The sequence below is a fragment of the Canis lupus genome, chromosome 25 (genome assembly GCF_048164855.1).
Source record: "Canis lupus baileyi chromosome 25, mCanLup2.hap1, whole genome shotgun sequence".
Classification (NCBI taxonomy): domain Eukaryota; kingdom Metazoa; phylum Chordata; class Mammalia; order Carnivora; family Canidae; genus Canis; species Canis lupus.
In genome coordinates, this window is record NC_132862.1 from 19913201 (window position 1) to 19937308 (window position 24108).

General features: G+C 38.4%; 1 protein-coding gene across 1 annotated transcript in view; it reads left to right on the forward strand.

Moving 5' to 3' along the window:
* Nucleotides 1–24108, forward strand: part of PTHLH (parathyroid hormone like hormone) — a 119263-nt gene that overhangs the window by 39965 nt on the left and 55190 nt on the right. The window contains exon 2 of the mRNA XM_072798492.1: nucleotides 13016–13102. The gene's annotated coding sequence lies outside the window, so the exon portion shown is untranslated. The remainder of the gene's footprint in view (nucleotides 1–13015; nucleotides 13103–24108) is intronic.

A 24108-nucleotide genomic window follows, 5' to 3' on the forward strand; every position in this document is an offset into this window, starting at 1 on the left:
ATATATCTCCATTCCTAGCATCCTGCAGGGTGCCAAATCAGCACTAACTTATCACTTACTGAATGACTGCTTGTGATAAAAGGATGAGTCAACAAATCTCCTAGATGACACTTGTCCGAGTGGAACTTAATGGTACTACTGAATATGTATACATATTCCCCACCAGACTGCAAGCTCTTTGTCAACAGGGACCATGCTCTGCTCCTCTGTGTCCTCCATCCCTAATACAATGCTCAGCACATGAGGAGTACTAAAGCATGCATTTGAACTAATTCATTTAGTAAATATTACTGAATGACTATGACAATGCAAAACACTGTTAGGCCCATGTGTCTTCAACAACATTGGGAATTTGCTCTAAGAAGTATATAATCTAATAGGAAAGACAAGACATCACAAACATAATAATGAATATGTCAAATTGGCTTTTATTGTCTTGCACGTTATTTTTCCAATGAGTCATTAGAAGAGTGTCTAAACTACTCAGTTTTTTTAAAAGTTCAAATTAAAGCAACATTTTTAAAAAGATTTATTTATTTTGAGAGAAAGAGAGAACATGCATGAGTGGGGGGAGGGGCAAAAGGGAAGGGAGAGAATTTCAAGCAGACCCCCTGCTGAGTGGGGAGCCCAATGCAGGGCTCCATCTCTCCACCCCAGATCATGACCTAAGCCCAAATCAAGAGTCCACTGCTTAACTGACTGAGCCACCTAAGTGTCCCTAAAGCAACTTTTATTTAAATAACAAGAGCTGATATGTTATTGACTGTTTGAACTTAATACGTGCCAGATCCTGTTCTTAGCTTTCTACTTGTCTTCTCCTATATTTGCAATGACAGCCTTGCAATACAGAAGAGAGAGATATTAAGGTCACATACACAGTAACTTGCAGGGATAGGATTTGAATTCAGCTTATACATTTGACCATGCATAGTCTTTTAGGCAAAAGAAACAGACCTCACATTAGGCAATAGTCTCCTGATGTTTAGAACAGAAGTCACTTCTCGGGAGACTTGGAGCAATGTCTAGTAGCTAATTTTTCCCAACTATATTAAGACACTCACACTGATAGCTTCTGTAGGAATAGCCTTGAGGATAGTAGAGCTGATTCTGAAAAAATGGAACATCTAAATATACCAATGGAGGAAATCTAACATAAGCAAAGATAGAAATGTTTCGGAAGGATAGAGAATAACTCTGAAAATGAAATGGAAGTTGAGAAAACAGATTTCTGAATCAACAGGAACCAGCGTAACTCTTTGGCTGTAGGGAGCAGACACTAAAGGTGTTTTTTGGCTGGCCAAGGAGGGTCAAACATTTTGATTGGCAATACCAACAAGGCTGAATCCAGTGGGGGTAGGGCCGTTCTCTGAACCACAGTGCTCATTCTGTTACCAGAGAAAAAAGAGGTTATGAGGCAGAACAGCAACAGATGCCTATTCCAGTAAATGTTATAGCTATAGTTATCAGATTTTTCAGGATAAAATTACTTGGAAATTCCTGGAATCCTAAATTAAATGTAGATGAATTCATATATAGTAGATCCATAATAGGATGCTAACAAAGAATGGATTCTAAAGTATGGCCTGAAAATGCTTTTATTGCATTTATGCTGTAACAAAATATAACATCTTTAAAAGGCAAACTCACCCATTTTTCCCATATTCTCCTCCAACACTTGATCATATAGATAAAATCCTAGCACAGAGGTATGTTTTCTGAATTTTCCCCTTTTCCTATAATATATAATATATTTCCTCAGGCTCCTTCACAGTCTTTATAATTTTCATTTTAATTATAGTATTCTGTATGTTTCCAACATAATTTGTTCATTGAATTTCATGAATGTTTGGAATATTTCTAATTTTTATCCTATACATAATTCCATAATTAATTCAGATTTTCTATTAGCAGTGTTTCATCCTCCCAACTAGATAGTATTACCATCATTTTGCTAGTCATTAAGATTTAAAGTGGCACTTTGTTGTTGAAATTTGCTTAATATATGGAGGGATTCTCCACAATATATCCCCTTATATCAATACAAGAGACAGCTTGATCTGAAGCCACCACCCATCCTGATGTATTACTTGCGTTTTGTTTTGCTTTTTTAAACTTGTGTAAGTTCACAGGGACTTGAACTTACAACCCTGAGATCAAGACTTGAGCTGAAATCAAGAGTGGGATGCTTAACCAACTGAGCCACCCAGGCACCCCTCTTGTATTCTCTAAATTCACCTAAGTATGTTCTTCATTCCAGCAAAACAAATTTGCTAGCTTTTCAATGTACATAATTGCCTGAATGTGACTTTTTTGATCTCTGAAGTGTTTTATTGGGCAGAAAAAATTATTTGTAAGTTCACTTAATTTTTTTTAAAAAAACCTTCCAATTTATCGAAGTTAAAAACTTAAAAACCTAAAGCTTTTATTATTTTTTTTATTATTATTATTATTTTATTAAATAAGCCTTAAAACTTAGCAATTTCTTAGAAAAGCATTTAGAATGTATTATTTCATTTACAAACTTTGCCAAACACTTTCATATAATTTTAAATGCATTAGCTCATTTAATGTATTTTTAAGTACTGCTATTGTGACAATAATTTTCTGAGTACTTTTAGAATCTTAACATTCTAATTAATTGGATTTACAAATATGATGAGCTTTAGGTTTTTTTATGTCCTCCAATACTCTAAATAAACTTGGTAAGGTTTAACTTAAAAGAACAAATCTAGGGCAGCCTGGGTGGCTCAACAGTTTAGCGCTGCCTCCAGCCCAGGGCGTGATCCTGGAGGCCCCAGGATTGAGTCCCAAGTCGGGCTCCCTGCATGGAGCCTGTTTCTCCCTCTGCCTGTGTCTCTGCCTCTCTCTCTCTGTGACTCTCGTGGATAAATGAATAAAATCTTAAAAAAAAAAAAAGAAAGAAAAGAATATATCTAATCGATCATGCAAGTATATGCATTTTAAATTGAAATTATAAGGCTAAGCTATTATTGAATAGACAAAAATATTCTTAAATCTTGCAAAATAAAATAATACACATCCCAGATTATTTATTTAAAAAGGTATGAATGCTATATGTTTGATTTTCTTAATCATCTATAATTAATGCTAAATATACCCACTAGGAAACCTCCTTGACTGAGTCTACTTCTCCCCCAGAGACTTGACCTGGGATGCTGCCTGGGTTCTTGTTGGTAACTCTGAGGGAACATACTAAGCCCACTTCTAGCCTATAACAGAGGCCACATATAAGTTAAAGAAGTATTGGTTTCCTGGCTCTCCTGGCCTTGTCTTCGGTGAGGTCCTCATCCCAATTCATCTCACAGAAGTCTGAAACTACTATACAAACCAGCCATTTGATTGCCCCAGGCACCCATTTAACCTCGAACTCTAAAACCCTTAGAACCTCAATTCTGCCTTTTTTTTTTTTTCCACTTCCATCCTGCTAGGTCTACACAAAGCTGCAGGATACTAAAATGATATCTAACTGAAATCTTCGTACCTTTCATGGGTTTGCCTGACTTCTCAGTCACAAGTGCCAACTTCATTCTGCTGGCAATAACAAGTTAATACACACTTTTGTTTAAGTCAATTTTACCTTCCTTGGAATTCATTGTCTCCTACCCACAATCCATTGAGGTCAAATCTTGCAAAATTTTGGTTAATTGATATTTGAAAATTTGGTAATGATTAAAGGACTCTACATGGTTTTATACTTTAGCTCTTATGTTGCTGGGCTTGTTAACTACTTTTATCTTCACTATAACAATGGTTTGTAGCCAAAACATCTGGAAGAAAATGCCATGTAAAACGGCACAGAGATTTCTTGGGACTAGAATAAAATATGTGTCCTTACTCTAGCACTTACAATATCCAGAGTTTCCAGGTATTTAATGAATATAGGAAGATTTTAATGACCACATAATTTTAACAACAGGACTTATCATGAATTGAGCTCTTACTCTAATACCTACTATTTTGCATTATTTTATGAGCTGATCAGTCAGGTACAGCCACAAAAGAAGACAGATGAGAGTCTCAAGGGAAACAAATGTATGGTATTCACAGGTCCTAGAGGCAGGAGGCACAGCATGGCACACAGGACCACGTGGAAATGACACCAGGAGGCAGAAGACTGGAGAGAATATGGGGAGCACTTAGACCATGCCTTTATTTGAGTTTCAGCCACAAAGGCAAGGCACGACAAGGTAGGTTAGGATTGACTAGTCTGGCTAATTTCAGTGGGTTTTGCACTGCTATAAGATAGTCTTTAGTTGTCTGATACCTGGTCCTGGGATGAGTAAAGAGGAGGAATATTGCCTCCTGGGGTAAGGGCCAGATAAAGGAAATGTGGCTCCAGATTAGCTAATTTGCATATAAAAGGAAGGCTCCCTATTGAGTCCTTTGGTAAATCTAAGAATTGGTCAAACCAGGGAAGGTAAACTCTTCCCAGCCAGAGGGATTTTTAAGATGTCAAAATGTCATAATAAACAAAATATTAAAATACAAACAACACAGAAACTAAATTCATAGTATTCACATGTGTTAAGGACTCTGCAAAACACTATAAATGCATCTAACCTAATTAACATGAAGTCTAGGAGGTGACGAGTCTCACAACCTGGCATTCTGAGTGTCAAAGGGAGAAAAAAAATGTTATAAAAAAAAAGAAAAGAAAAAATTTGTAAGGACAGAAACATACAGGTATTAAACACCAATGTGTCACTTGCTCTGAGAATACTTAAGAGTTGATAAACAAAATGCCTCACAGACAGAAAAACACAGGGGTGTTTTTCCTTTGTGCGTTAATTAGCAATAAGCATTATATGCACACCAGAATATCTGCCACTGTGCAGACTTTTGAATCTTCAGAAACCAGGTTCCCAGCCCTCTAAGAGTTGAAGGAAGAACCAATGGTGTGTCTAGTTACAAGCAATCTTACCGTGTGTCACTTCACATAATCATCCTATCATGGCTGCCCAGGAGAGGGATCATCACCTGTGTCATCCTATGGGGGCTAGGTAGCTGCCAAAGAGAAAGGAAGAGAGTGAGGAAAGGGGAGTAAACCCCCACCAAGCCACTATATTCTTGTCATCCTCCAGCCACCCCACTTGTTAAAGTAATATCACCGACACCTCCATGTTATATACCACTGTCTCCCAACTCTGTCTTCCCCAGATCATTTTCCCTTTCCATCCTGAAATAACCAAGAAAAGTACCATGCATGTGACAGCTAAATGACTTAACTCCTTTGTGTATATAAAGTCCTATGTGTGGCCTCTGCACAAACCTTTTCGAGCAAACCAGATTGGGGGTGGGTAAAGAGACAAAACGATGGGAGCTGAGACTGGAGGGATCAGGGGAGAGGGGTCATCACTGGCACTTCTACAGTTGGAGCAGGGCAGCTGACATGAGGCCAAAGTTCCCTCAAACAACCCAATTTATAACGTAGCTCACAGGTGGGTTTTAATAACAAGGCTGAGCCATCTGGTAGCTTCCTATTTTAGCTAATTATTCATGGTAAGTAAGTGCTAAGCTTTTAAAATTATTGTTTAATTTTTTTTTCTGTCACCCTCCCTCTATATTTTGGTTTCCTGGGGTAAATCCCTGTCCTAGTTACTTTTCTGGGGAAAGCTGGGCTTGCTTACTATTCTTAGCAGAAAAGCCCCTAAGGAAACCTCAAAAATGTTTTTTTTAGCACTCTGATTCTCTAAATTTTCCATCAAAATATACTACCCTAAATAGCAGAGTTAATTAAGCATATATCCCAAGGGCCTAGGGTTGTAGCCTAAAGCAGCTCTCACTAGCAATCTAACACTACACCTTAAAATTTCACACCATGCTTGCTTCTTTACCCACCCACCCTTTATTTAGATGCCTTTTGGGAATAATTAAAAAACGGTGGGGCATCTGGATTTATTAAGCAGCCAACTCTTAATTTCAGCTCAGGTCATGATCTCAAGGTCGTGAAATCAAGCCCCATCTTGGGCTCCATGCTCAGTGGGGAGTCGGCTTGAAGATTATCTCCCTCTGCCCCTCCCCACTCTCTCTCTCTCTCTCTCTCTCTCAAATAAATAAATCTTTTAAAAAATGACTCAATTATCATTGAGTAAAATTGAAGATATTTCTTCCCAGATATATCTCTGGGAAGATATATCAAATTGTTCTGTGACATTATACACCATTCGGAACATTGCCACACTGCAACAGCACATTATGGTAAATGAGTTTAAAAACGTAGGGAATAACAGAAGAGAGGTCTTGGTCAGGTGGTGGCAATGGAAACAGAAAGTAGATATGTGAATCCCTGAAGAAACAATGAAGGTATCTAGAAAACAGCCTAGAACTGAGAAACATCACTGGGAAATTATATCCACCTGAGGTCTTGGCCTCAGCCCTCGCTCCATAGATCTTGGCATTCATCCCTTCACCACCATAGGCTACCTTCTCCCTTGTCAGAATAAAGGAGATAAAGGGAATATGTGATCCAGATACTACAAACTGTAACTGTGAATTCTTTGAAAAAACATGAATTTCAGAGCATCGCTCATCTTGATTCAAATCCCAGCTCTCTCCCTCTGAAGCTGTGAAATTTGGGGCACAATAGCTCCAATTTCCTCAGTTGTACAGGCATTGTATTCATATAAGACTCTTCTAAAGAGGAGCTGAGGTTAAGCACAGAGTAGGGCTTTTCCAATGATAAATGATTTATAAATTAATTAAACTACAAAGATATGAAAATAAAATAAATCTCCTTTATTTCATATACCTAATTTAACATCCCCAGTGTTGCTGGGAGTGGGGCACAGTAGCGAGAAATAAATCCCACACATTTGAGAAGTGACAGTCCCTGTGCATGTTCTGGGGGCTTGGATCTCTGTCCAGGGCCTTAGTTTGCACTGTTCTCCACAGTGGAGTGTCTGGGCCTGAGCCCTGCGGGGACACACGCCGGGGACACATGCCGGGAACAACGCTGAAGGCCGACTGGTGAGCACCAGGCCTGTACTCTCTGCTTAGCTGGGCCTGATCAAGGGCATTGAGGCAGGCCATCCTGTGTGGTTGTCTCCTTGCCAGAGTTCAAAATGGCGCCTGGAATGAAACAGCCTCCCTTCTTCTGGTTTTTTCCTTTAATCCCTCTAAATCCCGCCTTGGTCTTTTACCTTTGGGTCTAAGAACTCACTTGCCACCTTCCCTGTCTCAGTCTCCCACTCCACAGGCACTCCCCCCTTCTGCTGCAGGAGGACCTCTTTCCTGGAACTCTGGGCTCTCACAGGCCCTGGCCATAGTGCTTTCAGGGTCTAACTCTTTGTCCACATGTGGCTATGCAGGGACTGGTTAAGAAACTAAGAAACTCTTTCTCTCGATAAATTTTAGATTTTAAGACTATAGTCTCAAAACTTCGATTCCAGTTGTCAAAAGCTGAATACAGACTTCGCATTCCTGCGGTAACAAGCCCAAACCCCCCTGACACCAACGGATGCCTCTGGCAAATCAGAGAGAAATACAGACAAGAAAAGCATGCTGATAGATTTAAAAATATATATTATCCTCATGACACTATTTCTTTTTCCATCAAGGCAGTATTTTAGTTGGTAAGGAGGTCTCAGAGCACTATACTATCAATACCGTACTTTGGGGGATGAGAGTTACACTAGATTTTATGGGTTGGCCTAGGATGTAATCATCATAAATAACATTATTTCTATGGGAAAGTTTCTTGAAAGTGCTTAATAACTGACTTACAAATGAATTTTTGGAACATAACTGGTTTGTAAGCTGAGAATGGATAGTATTCCTTTTTAATACCAAAAACTTCCCCGAGTTATACAAAGTGAAAGCTAAGGAGGATGATTATCTTGGACTAGAAAAATTAATATTTCTAGTTTCTTTGTTTTTATAACTTACTTCCTCAGCTTTTTAGGACAAATATAACAGATCAGAGAGGCCAAATTTGAACTATAAACTCAAGGCTGTGGCGAATTAAATGTATTTGCTTTGTTCTGCAGATGTTAAACACAATTCCCACAAAATTTGAAAGGTGGAGTTAATTCTGACTTAGACGAATCTAATGAGCATCTGTTTTGATTTTTCTAACCATTGATCTGATTTTCTTTTAACTTGATACTGGTTGGTTTACACAAGTCCGTGTGATAATTGCAAATAGCCAAAGGTGAAGTCATTCCAGAACCCCCAAAACAGTTTTTTTCCCTTAAAATGTCACATGATTCTTTAGAAACATTTAAAAATTTTGTATGAGTGCGGAATAAGTGATGCATCAACACATGGACCTTTTACTTCTATAAATGTGTCTGTCTATACACAAACACGTAACTAAATAAAAATTGAGAAGTTGGGTATGGCTTTCTGCGGAGGGAAGAAGTTTCTTTAACAAGGATATAGAAAATCAGGAGAATTCTGCAATGTGGGCTACATCATGTTCCCCACAAAATTCATATGATGAGGTCCCAAATCTCAGTACTTCAGACTGTAACCATATTTGGAGATAGAGGCTTTAAAGAGGTAATTAAGTAAAGTGAGATCATGGCGTGGGTGGGGGGGGGGAGGGTTCCTAATTCAGTATGATGATGTCCTTGTCAGAAGAGGACATTTGGATACAGACGCATGAACAAAGGGAGACCTTTGAAGATGCAGGGAGAAGGTGGCCAAGGAGAGAGGCCTCAGGAGAAACCTGCTGACACCTTAATCTTCTAGCCTCCAGAACTGTGAGAAAATGAATTCCTGTATGGACATATCATGGGTTTTCAAAATAGGTTATAGGGTGATATTTTGGAGTTTTGCAAATGCTCAATTTGAATTTTACTTTAAGTTATATTTTTAAGTATTTTAAAACTATAATAAAAATATTCAAACATAGTAGGTATCAAGATTGGATCCATTGGAGACCTTCATTTATGGAGTTGCACTGCCAGGTTACATGATCACTGCGTAGTACTCTGAATGAATGAAGCTTTTCCTCACATCACCCTGTATGTCTTTTAATTTCCTGCAAATATTATCAGAAATGCTGCAGCTTTGAACCAGTTTTTTAATGTAGTCCTGAATAAAATGTCTATGCTCAGTAGTAATTCTTTAATTTTGCCACATTAAATAAAAATTAGAGAACTGTCAAAAATGACATATTCCTATAAGAGAACCTAAAGTGTAATAGGGAAAAACATTCCCAGAGTCTCACTCTGTAATTATATTAGCGATATCTCTGAATTTCTTGTTATGCAATTATTTTTACATTATTAAAGCAGACATGCGTAATAAGAAATAAAAATGAAAAAAATATAATTTCCAAAAGTTGATAAGCTCACTCTAAGACATTCTGAAAATGCAGAAAATAATAAAAGGGATAAAACTCACTCAGAACCTTCCAGATTGACCCACAAAAATCCAGTTCTGCTCATATATGCTTGTATAAAATTATGAGTATATTACTTTTCTCCAGAGTCGAGTACAGATATGCCACATTCAAATGAAGGTCAAGTAAGGCTTCATTAAGTTTGTTCAGCACATGCCTTTAGCATGATGTATAATATGTATTATATATAATAATGAATTGTACAAAAAGAAGAGATGACCAAGACCTGTTGAGTCATAGTGACAAAATGTGAAAGAGCTTTGGCATACTGTGAGCTTCCTATGTGACTTATTATGCATTGTAAAAAAAGTAAGCAATTGACAGATATTATTGGCAGTGAAATTTTGAAACAAAAGTGTCCTGTTAATTCTCTTTCAATCATTTGCATCAATTTAATTAAAGAGAATCTTCAGATTGCAACGAACATTGCTTTAGAAAACTAATACTATTTGCAAATCAGGATCTCCTCAGTACAGAAGATAACTGGGTGCTGATGCAATTTTGCAGCAAGTCTATAAGCTCCATTTCGATTGTTTTAGTTTTTTAATATACAGTCCCATTACTGTCCTTAACTGACTTTATAATAAGGAAATATTATAAATGTAAACTTATAAAATAACTATACACTAATTAAACATTGATTTCACCTTTTCACCTTTTTTTTTTCACCTTTTATTTCAATGTAAGGTTTCCTTTGGAAAAAAATATGTGGAAACCACTGATACGGAGGGGGGACCTGGGGTCTTTAGTCTGGAGAAGAAAAAGTTGAAGGGAGACATTCAAGCTACCTTCGTATGTCTTAAAGTGAAGTAGTTCATGCTATTTGCTTCAGAAAACAGGAGAGTGAACGGATAATGTTAAAAACCGACAAATCTCAGCACATTATAAAAAAGAACTTTGCCACAATTAGTTCTTTTTTTTTCCATTTTGCTTTTATTTTTTATTTTTTTAATAATAAATTTATTTTTATTGGTGTTCAATTTGCCAACATACAGAATAACACCCAGTGCTCATCCCGTCAAGTGCCCTTTTTTTTTAAAGTAAAACGCTGTCTCTGGAGCTCCCAAGGACCCAGCCATGAGAGAGATTCGGGCAAAGGTTGGGTCTTTAAAGAATTTTGCACAAGGGAGTCCTCCATGGGAGGGGAAAGATGAACTCCATTCCAGAGTTCAGAATCCAAGGAGGAACAACGCTCCAAGAAGAAAGCAAGCATGGTAGTCTTCCTCTTTTAGGGATTTGAGAGAAAACCCTTGAATTTTCTTCACCCTTAATCATGTAAACCAGGAGATTAAAGTCACATAACCAGAATGCTCTGCCTAATGCAGCAGAACTCTACAGCATAGAGCAACTTTAGAAAAGCTCCCTCCTTATGTGGGGATAAAGTTGTGTTTGGAAACACTAAACTTCAGGAATTGGGGTTTGTAAGGTAGGAAAAACAAGAGAAAGGATTCAAGAAATTACACCCTGAAAAGGGAAAATAGTAATTTAGAGCTGACTTACATAAGAGCATTTTATATGTTCAGGTTTATGCAACTGAGGAGAGAGCAGGAAAGCCTTGTCAGTGAGGATGCTCCCAGGTCCACCCTAATATTAATGGCTTATTCAAGTTCTTGAATATTTGCACTGGGAAACAGTCATGCATGTTGCAAACTGTGACTTACTATTGAACTCAGCCAAGAGAGGCAGAGTAATGTGATAGTTAGCAGGGCAGCCTCTGAACCCCAACTTCCTGGTTTCAGTTTCTGGCCATATTGACAGTGAGACCCATTTGTCCTGGTTTGCAAGAGACTTTTCTGATTTTTAACGATGGAAGTCTCACCTCTTGCAAGCCCCCTCAGTCTTGGACAAACCGAGACTTTGGTCACTCAAGTTCTACAACTGGCTAGCCAGGCAAACTTGCCTGAATTCTGTGGGACAATAGAAGTACCTACCTCAATAGTGCCATGAGGATAAAGTGAGTAATAGAGTGTGTGGAAGAGTGTCCATAAGTGTTTCCATTCAATAAACATGGGTGATTTTTATTATCTGTGATCAACCTCTGCTTAGCCAGCAATGTGACCATAAGTGACAAGTCAGTTCTACATGGGTGCTTACGTGGAGCTGTTTAAAACAAGTCTGTACAGGACACCTGGGTGGCTCAGCGGTTGGACGCCTGCCTTCAGCTCAGGTCGTGATCCCAGAATCCGGGATTGAGTCCCCCATTGGGCTCCCTGCAAGGAGCCTGCTTCTTCCTCTGCCTCTCCCTCTCAGTCTGTGTCTCTTATGAGTAAATAAATAAATCTTAAAAAAAACAACAACAACAACAAACAAGTCTGTCCTTGTTCAGATCATTGTCTTACCAATAGCTGACATGCTAGCCACACACACACACACACACACACACACACACACACAATGGATCTATCCATTTTTTTCTATCTATCCATTTTATATTAATCTATTGATCAACTATTTGTATATTTATTTTTATATGTCCATATTAATCTATGGATCAATCATTTAAATCCATGTATTGAAGTCTACATATAAACCACACATACAATGTTCAAATCCACAGCTCAGAGGACTACATTACTCAGGAATTTTGCAGCAGTGCTGGTGCTTTCTCTGTGGAGGATACAAGGGGTCTTGGAATCACCTAAAAAAACAGTCCAAGTAAGGTGTTACAAAGTTGGGGAAATAGAACAGAGACAGAACAGATTATTCAGCGGGTGAATCAGAACGATGATGTAGTTCCGTGCAAATGCTGACAGCGATGAAACTCTAAGGAAGAGGCTGGAGTGCGGTGCTCATCTGTCATCATTTAGATAACTTTACGATGTTCAACATGGAAAAAAGGAAAAGATTGAAATGTAGAGTATATCCTAAATGGTCATGTGAATATGTCATTCACCAGAAAAGACTCCTTGTTCCTAAACAAATTTAAAGATAATAGGCAGATACAGATATACAAAAGAAAAAAAAAGAATACAATATAAATATTTCAGTAGTAGTGAGCAAGGCTTCTTTTTATGACCTGAAAAGCACCCTAATCATATTTAGTGTGAAAACCTGAAAGTGGGAGAAACCATACCATCGCAGAATTACCAAGGGCACCTCATTTGCTTCGATGCGCCAGCATCCGAGCCACTGCCATCATGCTATTATGTCTATCTTGACAGAAAAGGGCTAGATGATCTTTGAGTACCCTTCCAGGAAAAAAAAAAAAAAAAAAAAAAGAAAAGGGGTAGGGGGAGGGAGTTTCCTGATTCAGAGCTAAGGAAGTTAGTAATGGCCACTAAAGTAAAGCAATTTAAGAAAGGTCAGTGAAGAGCCCAATGTGTGTGGACAGGATTTATACAAAGCACATTTGCTAAAGGACAAGAGCCTGCGTACTGCCTTACAAACAGCTGGTGTGGGCATGAAGAGCAGGCGTGTCATACCCCCCACGCATCCCTCCCACCGCCTTTTGGGGACAGGAAGTTTGCAAGTTGCCAGGCATTTGTTTTTCCTTCAGATTGTGCAGAGGTAACAGACCACATGAATTTTGTTCATTCATGGAATAGTTAGTTTATTCACCCTAGAGATTGGTTTAGACAAAATAAAGCCTTAGTCAACTGGAGCCTAACTTACTACAACCTTTAATTAACATTTTTCCTTTTCATTTAGCTTCGATGAGAAATGAAGTGAATCACAAGAAAGTAATTTGACATGAGGGATTTATCTTTGAACCAACCAGTTCCAAGGCGTAACCAGGTATTAGTCAAAATTCTTTTCTGGCTCATCTTGTTTCTCTTTTCTGTTTATGATCAAATAAAGAGTGTGAATTTATGCTCAGATCAATGACCCTTAAGCATAAAACGATGTGAAATACTTCTCAATCAGAGAGAATCCTAGCCTTTTAGAATTGGAAGGAATCTTCAAGATAGGGTTTGCTTCTTGTCCTATGCATGCCCCCTTTCACTTTCAAGGATGTCCAGATTTGGATAATAAATTATTTGCTCACCATATTTGAACATCCGTCAGTAATTTGAAAAAAACTATTTTCAGTAGCAGGATCCTTTTAAAAAACTAAATCTTAACATAGAGTTCTGATATATAAACAGGGCAACCAGCCATCCAGTTTGACCAGGACATTTGATGGGTTTAGGATGAAGAATGTTCAGTGCTAAAACTGGGACAGACCCAGGCAAAGGAGGATAGAGGTCACCCTGTTATAAAATAACAAAGGCTCTGTTTTGCCAGTGTAAATATGTTTTTTATAAATACAAATTCATGATATTTATTTATTATTAAGCCAATTGATGAGAGAACATAGATCATTTCAAGAAGCACAAAAAAAGAAAAAAATCATACTGAGATAGTTGCACTCTTACATGAGCCTCAGAATTTGGTTTATTTCTGTATTTGTTTTGTTTCATAATATTGAGGGAACCCTGGTTTACATGAGTAAGTAGTTGTGGATGATACTTTGTTGTTGTTGCTCTTATAACAGTCCTCCCTAGAAGCTCAGGATTCTTTCTCATTAGATTGATCCAGAGGGTTATAAGAAGAAAAGCAGAATCTGTTCTTTTTTTTTTTTTTTTTTAATGTCAGATCACTAACAGGGGATCCCTGGGTGGCTCAGCGGTTTGGCGCCTGCCTTTGGCCCAGGGTGCGGTCCTGGGGTCCTGGGATCGAGTCCTGAGTCGGGCTCCTGGCATGGAGCCTGCTTCTCTCTCTGCCTGTGTCTCTGCCTCTCTCTCTCTCTCTCTCTCTCTCCGTCTATCATGAATAAATAAAAATAAATAAATAAAAATAAAAAATGTCAGATCACTAACAATATCTAACACATTTTATGGCAAACACAACAGTCAGATTAGAATAAAGTGTATGAAGATCATAAACCTCTCTATTACAACATATGTATTGTATTGTGATGTGACATGTCAGAGCTCCACTTCCTATGTCCCAACCACCCCAGTATCAGACACTGAAATGCCTGGACCTGGCTGGCTTTCTTGTCACTTCATTGAGATTCTGGTATGTGTAGAATCAGTATAGAAACTTTGCTCCTGAAGAAGTGGGGTAGGAGGCACTGGCCACGCAGTTTGTAAAAGGTAGATGTCTGGAATCTACCTCCCTGATGCCCATTTCAAGTTCTCTCTGGCACACCTTGTCCTCTCTCGGGGCAATCTGCCTGGCCCAAGCTGTACAGACACTAATAACAGGTTGCCACACTACCTAGCTCATGCCACTAACTCGGGAAGGCTTGAGTAATCAGTGAATTATCACATACTGACCATTTGCTTAGCAGGACACACAGCCGCACAGTACATGGCCTCAAAGACAGTTACAGAGCGAGTAGACAAGGTCCTGGTTCCCTTCTAAAGAATAAAGAGAGCCCCCTTCCTTGTACAGATTATCTCAGCTATAAAGGATCTACAGATCTGTTTACAATTACATAAATATTGCCTGTTTTGTTCCTGGCAGGCCTCTTTAAAACATCATAAGCAAGCCACAAAAGCCCAGAGGGTGGCCCCATTCCTCTCTGAGCATTAAACAGCCGCATTAACTTCTAGAGAGCTAGAAATAGTCCCCCCTTCATCAATAGCTACAAAGAAAAAACAAGTGTCGATGGTGCACATCACTGGATTACCTGTCATACGCACCCAGAAAACATACTAACGAAAAGATCACAACTACCTTAACATGTGTATGTTATTTCCTCCTGAATGTGTTAGTAAAATTTGATTATAAAGTGGTTAATTTCTAATATTTTCCAAAGAAACATTACAAACCGTAGTGACAGTCCTAGACTATCTTCTTTCCCAAGCATATCTGACCCACATGTCGCTGAAATACTGCATATTTGCAATCAAAAAGAACAAATGATCCTGGAGAATGTATTACCTTCAAACTAGTAGATGCGTATTTAAGCCTAGGCCTTATAAATATACATCAAAAATAAAATATATAGTAATTTCTGGAACGCTTTGAGACATCTGTAACTAAATAGTGTTGAAAACATAATTAAATTATTGGTCTTAGTTACCTTTGATTCTCATGTGTGAGGAAATGGGGATCTAATTAGAGAAGACAAATGGTGGGTGGCTCAAGTAATGCTGACAGGAATTCCCAGGTGCTTTCAAGGGTTTAAGACTAGAACATGAGAGCATTGGTTTTCTGTGTCGAATTTTACCTCAAAACAGAGTCTTACCTTTTCCTTCCTTTCCGAGACACATCAATAATAACAGTCATTTACTGCCTCACACCGCTTTCTCCTGGTGTGCTTCCTTCCTGGCTGTGTCTGGAGTCCCCACTGATGCTTAGTGAGGTCATTTTCTGGCCAAGGGTTAGGCAGGGTCAGTGTGGACTCAGACCCGTCTCATGGTGTTTCTGGAGGCTGGCCGACACAGATGGAGTGAGAGGCTGTTGGCATGGGCTGGAGGCTGGACCAGGGCCATCGTGCTGCCTGCAGGACCAGCTGACCCCAGCCATGGTAGCCCCACCCACTGCCTCACCCCTTAGGTAGTCTCCACAGCCAGTAAACACTAATGCTCCATGATTATATTTGCAGGGTAAGAAGAAGGGTAATAAAGAATCCAGGCTCAATGAAAAGCAATTGTCCTTGTTCCACTGAGGACAAACATCAAAGAGTATGTGCTTTGAACTTAACTTTCATAGACTGAAGAATGAAAAATGAATCCTAATGGCCATGACCTAGCACCCAGAGCAAATCCTCTGAACCAGGTACCCAGTTGACAATCTTTCTGTTTATGTAGCTTCCTCCGGGAACCCCACCCTGTCCTTCTGAGACAGGTAAGGGCCCATCTCAAGTTCTTAGATAGCACCTGCCCTCCTGTGACAGGATAAAGCCTTTCCCAAGATCTTACAGAGAACCTAATCAGAGCTTCCATCATGCTGTTTTGTAGTCCCAAACCTGTTCATCTTCATTCCTTACTGGACACTAGTGTCGTGATTAAGATCACAGATCTGGCCTTTTCTAGCTAGGTGACCTGGGGCTATTTTATTAATTTATCTGAATTTCAGTTCTTTTAGCTGTAAAATGAAGATAATAAGACTACTTTCTTTATAGCCTTATTGTTACTAACACATGCTATTAAAATTTTTTAAGTTCCTTGAAGAAAGGAGCTCTGCCTTTTTACTATTGTACCACCAGCCCCTATCATGCTGTCTGGCTCAGAGAGAGTATTCAATAAATATGAATTAATCACAATTCGTAATTCCAGTTAGGGAATGGAAAAAAGTTCCAGATATGAAAAGATGCTCTTCCACAAGGCATCTGGTTCGAAGAGTTAAGTTGCCCTGAAGGTTTTCTCCGAGCTGACGCTTCCTCTAATTTTAAGGATTGTAAGTGGTCTCAGCTATTTCAAGTGTTGAAAAGCATCCTTGCTCTGAGAAATGCTGTTTCACAAAGAGGCCACCATCTGCCACAAAGATAAAAACGTTTGGTGCTGAATTTCTGTGGTTGTTGGTATCGACATGCCTGATATTTAGAACACTTACTTTTTTATGGAGCTGATTTGGGAGCACAGAAGGCTTCTGGGAGTATTGCCCTACATAGCTGCCCTTTACAACCAGAACAGCTGGGCCACAGTTTTTACTGTTCTGAGGCTGAGAATAGGGAAGTAGAGAACCCTCGCCAGATGCTATTCCAGGGCAGTGCACACTCCAGTCCGCACCTAGTTTTCCAGCTTCGTTTTCATTTTAGTTGTTAACATTTTAAAGTTTTTAAAGTTACTATAATGAATACCTATTTCAGGCCACAACACCGATATGCAAGGCAAATGTTTTTATTTATTTATTTTTTTCTATACCAACTGAATTTCTATTTTGAGTTCTATTGCTTGCGGCCACAGAAATTTGATTATTAGTTCAGCTGAAATCCCTTTTTCTCAAGGGTTATATGAGAGATCTAAGGGTTCACCCAATATCAAGCTGTTGTAGTGTCTGGGGAAGTATCTGGTTCTCCAAGTGCCGTGTCCTTGCTTAGCGATCTATGGCCCTTCCGGCATTCTTCTCCCAGCTCAGCCCTGAGACAGCCTGAGCCCCTGTCTCCTGGCCATTTTAGGTGAGCTCCACCCTTTGGAGCAGCTCAGTCATTCTGTGGCTTTCTTGTAAATTAGAGTATGGGATTCTCTGTGGGTCTGTAGCCCTGTTTGCCAATACTCACTGCAAAGCAGTTCCCTTCTTAGGCTAAGTAGCTTTCAGGGACTTTATCCACATGTCCACCTCCTGAGTTTTATAGCTCACCTATCGAGGAGGCCAAGTGGAACCTTGCTGTGTAGGACCAGTGCCTCACTCTCTCCACTCCACCTTTCCTGGGGGGAATCCAAGTGATAATCTAGAGAGTTCTAACATTATCAGACTCTCAGAAATGTGGATAATTCCACAGTCTTTCCCATTCCCCTAAGGTGGTGGGATTTGGAAATGGGAAGATACTCCCTTTTTTCTCTTCTTTCTGCTCTGCCACATTCTTGCCCTGAGACAAGGAACAGGTCTAGCTACTGCAAGGAGAAGGTGGTAGGAATAAAGACAGAGGAGGGGAACTTATGGACAGCAGTAGTGGGGAAGGACCTCAGGTAATACATAAAAAATTAGCTTGCCACAGTATACATATTGTCTCATTTGATTCTCATAACAGTTCTGTGAGGTAAACAATCTTACTTCACAGGTGAGGAAACAGATTTAGAAAGCTTAAGTAATACATCGGGCATTTGCATCCCAGTTTGGCACTGTTTTATTCTCCATCCAGAAGGCCTGGGATCCAAACCCTGTCTCCACACCACAGACCTGCTTCTTTGCACACTGGACTTGTCTCCATCTTCCATCCACGGCCTTCTCCCACTTCTTCATGTTCTCCTCACCTTGTAAAAGGTCCATCTCACTATTTTAACCTGATAAAATCCTCCCCATCATACATTTTCCACAAAGCCTTTTCTGATCACTTCAGGCAGCAATGACCTTCTTTTTCCAAACCCTTGGAACACTGGCTGCCACCTCCCACTGCCTCTCCTACACTGCTCTTCATCACCATTATTTATGCTCATGTCTCATCAAACCTATTAGACTGCTAACTCTTGGATCCCAAGAACCCTATCGTTTTTTTTTTTCTCAAAAGTGATGAACAAATATACAAATGAATGAATAGATGGGTGATTAGATGGAAATAGATGCTCCATGACTCCAAAGAGGAAGGAAGAGTCTTAGCAGCCTCAAACCTAAAGTTGCTCTGTAGGAGGAACAAAGAACACTCTGGAACTGTAGGGTGAGATGGATGGTAAGAAGTTCTGTGAACTGTCAGTTGGCTAGTCTAGCAGAATGATGAGAGCCTATGTTGGAAAGAGAAGAAAGCAATCATGGACAGCAAAAAAAGGCCTACACCCCAGGCAGGGTGGCCTTTTGAGCAAGGGGCTTTCACATGCCTACTGCTTACTATCCTAGAATTCTCTGTAGATGTATAAATGCATAAATAACAGAGCATGATCATTAGCTGCTATGAAACAATCAAGAGGGGATTGTTTTTTGGAAAAAGCATAGTAATATTATTACAGTAGCTTGCATTTATTGGTGATCTATTGTGTAGCATTCCTATGCCTAAGATTATGGAAAAAACACTTCCTCAATCCTACCTACCAATGGTTAAAAATTTAAAAATTGCAATCAGATACTGCTTTAATAATTTCTAGCCATCAACATGAAAGATGTTTAAAAGAACATGGAGGAAAACTAACATTTGTGAGACTAGAGGGATATTTTCTAAGTGGTCTACCCAGGGATTTTGTGGTTACTCTGCAAGAAGACTAAAATAAAGAAAATAAGTAGCTGGCTACTAAGCATTATCTTTCCACCAGCATCTCTCCATACTCAATGACATCAGATGAAACAAGATTTCTGCCCAGGACTCATAAGCCCAGGGATTTTCTGAGGGAGGTTCATCCCAGGAGCCCTGGGATATTAGGAATTTATTTAGCCAGCTATTAGGAGATTGATCAGCACAAGCCATGGTTACAATCAGATGTATACAACCAGGTGCTATATCATAGGAGATATCTGTCTTAACTGGTTATCATTTGAATTCTCTTTCCCTTAAATGTAGCAACATCTAACAAGTTTAGAAGGAATACAAAGTTCATTCTCTTTCTTCACACTAAGCAAAAGTTTCAGGTAAGTAACTGATATATGTAAATTTCCCCCATTTTTAAATCTTTCTTCATGCATGCTATCTGGGAGTCCATCCCTCCCGTTACAAAGATGTGAGGCAGGCCGCTGCCAATATCCTTCTACCTTTTGTGGGTTCATGCTTTGGTAATAGCTATTACCCTAAGGAGGAAGAACAAAAACAATGCTGTGTAGGTAGCCGATAACTAAGAATCTCTCATACTTTCCAGAACTAAGAAAAAGTTCTTAGCTATAGGGTAAGGATCTATTGAGCCATGTCATGCCATGCATTGAAAACATAAAAACAAAAATTTGGAGGCTCCAGCCCTCCTTGTGCTAGGCAGTATCTGAGATGACCCCAATGATTTCTTCCTCCTGATATTCAGAAATTTGTGTCATTTCTTCACCTTGAATGTGAACTGGACCTAGAGTAATGGACTTTGTATTCTAACAAATACAAGAAATAAAAAATGATGGGCTGATGATTGTATTACAAAACAAAAAACAAAAACCATAACTTCTGTCTTGGGTATACCTTCTCACTGGCTTGTAAAAGAGGCTAACTGCTGTACTGTGAACTGCCCTTGAGACAAGGAACAGATGGAGTGGCCCATGAGACAAGGGCCTGAAGATGGAGCCCTAGCCAATATCTTAATTAAAGTCTTTTGAAAAACTCTGAGCCATAAGCATCCAACTAGGCTGCACTCAGATTCCTGACCATAGAAATGGAAATAATAGGTGTTTGTTATTCTAAGTCATCCAGTTTTGGGGCATTTTTATGAAACAATAGACAGCTGGGGTGGGGGAAATGGTTATATAACAAAAAGTAACTAGCATATGTCTTGTCTCTATGTGTCAGAAACTAGATTAAATGTTTAATATGCATCATCTCACTTATTTCTCAAAATAACTTCATAAGATACTATTATTATCCCCATTTTACAGATGAGAAAATTGAGACATGGAGAGGTCATTGACTTGTGTAAGGCTCTTCTGCTAGTAAATGGAAGAACTAGGACTCAAGCCCACAACCGATTTAAAAGTCCTTGCTCCAAAGCCAGTGAATGCTGCCTCCCAGACATAGGCAATGGGTTTCATACAACAGTGAAAACATAAAAACTCCAGAGATTACTAAGGGAAAGAGTCAGCAATGATGTCTAAAGGTTTTAGAGAAGGTTTTGCCTTTATTTTGGGTCTACAAAGATCAGAAGTTGATCAGAACTCTAAAACTTGAAAGTCCATTATAGGTAGAAAGACTAACACACAAAGGCATACAAGGTAGAAAAAGGTCTTCAAATGTGAGAACTTTTGGTATAAATTTCAAAGCTGTGGGAACTGAGGCTAGGTAAATTGATAAACCAAAGCTGGCCTGCAAAAGAGTTTTCTCCCATTAAATGAAACACTAATTTTTAATTGAGTTCTTGCTCCTTTATCTTTCATCTCTTAAATATGCATAAGATGCCATTTCAAAGTCATGTCAAAAAATAGAATTTAAATTTACAGACTATGGAAGTTAGACCTTGCAACTGCTCAGAATTTTTGTTTAAGGTTTTAGACTCAGGCTATAATAAAGACAGTTCTAAGAAATGTTTACCTTTTTTTATAATGCTCTATGACAAGTAAATATGCAAGGAACCTGAGCTAAGTGTTTGTCGACATGAATAATTCTGTAAATATTATCTCAGCCTTTATGATTTCATTGATCTCACATCAAGTCTACAGTTTCTATCTAAAAATCTATCTCGACAAGCTGCAGGTCTATTGTAACCTGCTTGGGGAAATCTGTGATTTTAGGTACTGAAAAGAAAATACCAGCAATGTTGAACTCTTATGTTTTGAGACAGTAGTTTTGATTGCAGAAAAACGTGTATAAAAGTTCAATTGATATTTGCTATGTCAAACATTATATTTCTACATAAGTAAATAGATCCCAAATGGTTCAAAGAATTCCATATAATCTTACAATAGAAAAACTGTCAGAAATTCTAATATTTAACAAAACACTTACTCAACTTTAAAACATAAAGGAAATAAAAGCAAAAATAGAGAGCTTTTAAAATATAAGGTTCTTCTACTGTAAATTGAAAATAGAAGAACAATACGTTGGGGGAATTATTATCACCAAATAGGACATAGGGTTAACATATGTAAAGAACTCCTTAACCCTACCAGGAAAACATCAGTATTTCAATACATGATAATATTCCAGATGTTTTACTCATTCTCTCATTTAATCTTTCCAATAATCATACAAGGTTAAGTATTGTTATTCTAACGTTGCTGTTGGGAAAACTACAGCTTAGCAAGATCAGATAATTTACCCTGATTTACGTTACCAACAAATGGCAAAGTTGTCTTATAAATAAGACTCTCAAGTCTTATTCTTTCTACTTGTCCTGCCATAGAGGTGAAAGCATGAAGACCATGAACAGAATCTACACAGATACTATATTATCCTCAAATATAATCTAAGCAAAAGAAAGCAAATTGAGGTAAATTTCAAGCATTCTATTTTTTTAAAATTTAATAATAACACAAATACTGGTATAGTTTTGAAAATATAGGAAAAGAAGGAATTTTTTTTAAGGAAATGTTTTATAATATCAACATTGTGGTCTGATAAAACCTATCTGGAAAGAAATTTGGCAAGTACTTTTTTTCATTATTATTCTTAGGGACTATTCGAATATCACATTGTCTGTGAAACCTTTTGTGGTATCTCCTTGCCCAAGAAAGTTATGCATTTCTCCTCTGGACTTTGAAAATATTTAACTCTGTGTCCCCAGGGCATAGCCCATGACTGGCATATGCAAAAAAAAATATCATTAAGTATTTATTGACTGAATGAAGAAGAAATTCGTCAGGAGAGAAAAAAAGTTACATGCATGAAAGCATTCTTTACAATAGTAAAATGTTAGAAACTAGGTCAACAAAACTGAAATGGTTAAGCAAAAGACATTACAACAATGTGATTGACTATTATGTAGGCTGAAAACAATAATATGCAGCCATTGGTAAAGTCTGAAAAATATTTAGGCAATGAGGAAAAAAATACAAAATACAGTCTGATTACCCTAATATTAAAATATGTTTGCATAGGGGCAAAAGCTAGAAGTTAATATGTTTAAAAAGTAAAAGTCATTCTGTGAGAGAGGTGAGAAAGAGATTGTCTTTAATAACTTCTCACAATTTAATGTTGTTATTTTTTTTAAGGATTTTATTTATTTATTCATGATAGTCACACAGAGAGAGAGAGGCAGAGACACAGGCAGAGGGAGAAGCAGGATCCATGCAGGGAGCTCGACGTGGGATCCAATCCTAGGTCTCCAGGATCACGCCCCAGGCCAAAGGCAGGCACTAAACCGCTGCACCACCCAAGGATCCCTTTAATGTTGTTATTAAATTGCTTTTACTCTTCTCAAAAAAATAATCTAAATTGCTCAGGTTATTTGTAGGATAAGTTACCAAAATTTTGGTAACTTGAAAAAAAATTCTTGTCTTGACTATTAAGAAGTTCAGAGCTATAGCAACTTCCTTCCCCCTTTGTTTCTAATATAATTATTTCCTCTACCTCTGCTACTCCTAATACTTATTTTTGACTTTTACTCTTCTGTTAATGGTTTGAAGGGTTTATGATATCTGTATCTTTTATCATAGGTTGCTTCAAATCCTTTTTGGAAGTAGAAGGATTATAAATGAATAACAATAAAGATTACCATATAATAAGTAAGCCATACATAAAGTAGAACAGTACTGAGTTAGGCAGATGCCATTAGCTGTCTAGAAAAAAATCATCTGAATGCTAATTAAAGCGAACTCCTTTACTCCTTCAGCCTTCACTTCCACTCCCTCCCTGAAAAAGAACTAACACCCTTAAGATAAACTCTACTACATTACTTACTCATGATGTCTTTTTATTTTAAACTTGTAACAGCAATAACTACCTCAGCACAGGATGTACTGTAAGAATTCACGGCCAGCTGAACTACGTGGCATCATTTGCTTCCAGCTGGACACTACCTCCCCCATTCCCTTCCATGCAACCACCCCCTTCCTCCCCCACAGCCCTTTTTCTCTCAGGATGTGACCTGTACTTTAATCCTTCTTGCTCCATTTTAGCGCTTTGTATTTTTAGCTGTTTTGTCATGACTAAAAGCAAGACTCACACAACTCAGTTGTTCACTTTATAGGTTATTCCACTCACAGATCTAAGTAGCTCATTTTAATACAGCTTTGAGACTTACCTAGTATAAGAGTACAAGTGAACTCATTGCATCTGATTCTCTTTCAAGGTTTCTTAACACCCCTTTCCATGGAGTTCCCTTTAAAAGAAATGCCATCTAAATAAAATCAGCCTGGAAATGTATAGGAGGAGACTAGTTTGAGTATGATATCAAAAGGCTAATTATCTAAGTAGATGAAGGCAGCTACAGTGAACCTCTAGAACAATTACCAATCCTGCCTTCCACCTTCCCCATTCATCCTACCACCACCAGTATAAATTGATATCGAACAGAAAATTGAAAAAAAAATCAGTAGTATATTATGCTGTCTCATATGAAAGAAGGAATTGGAAAAGTAAAACCCAAACAATATTT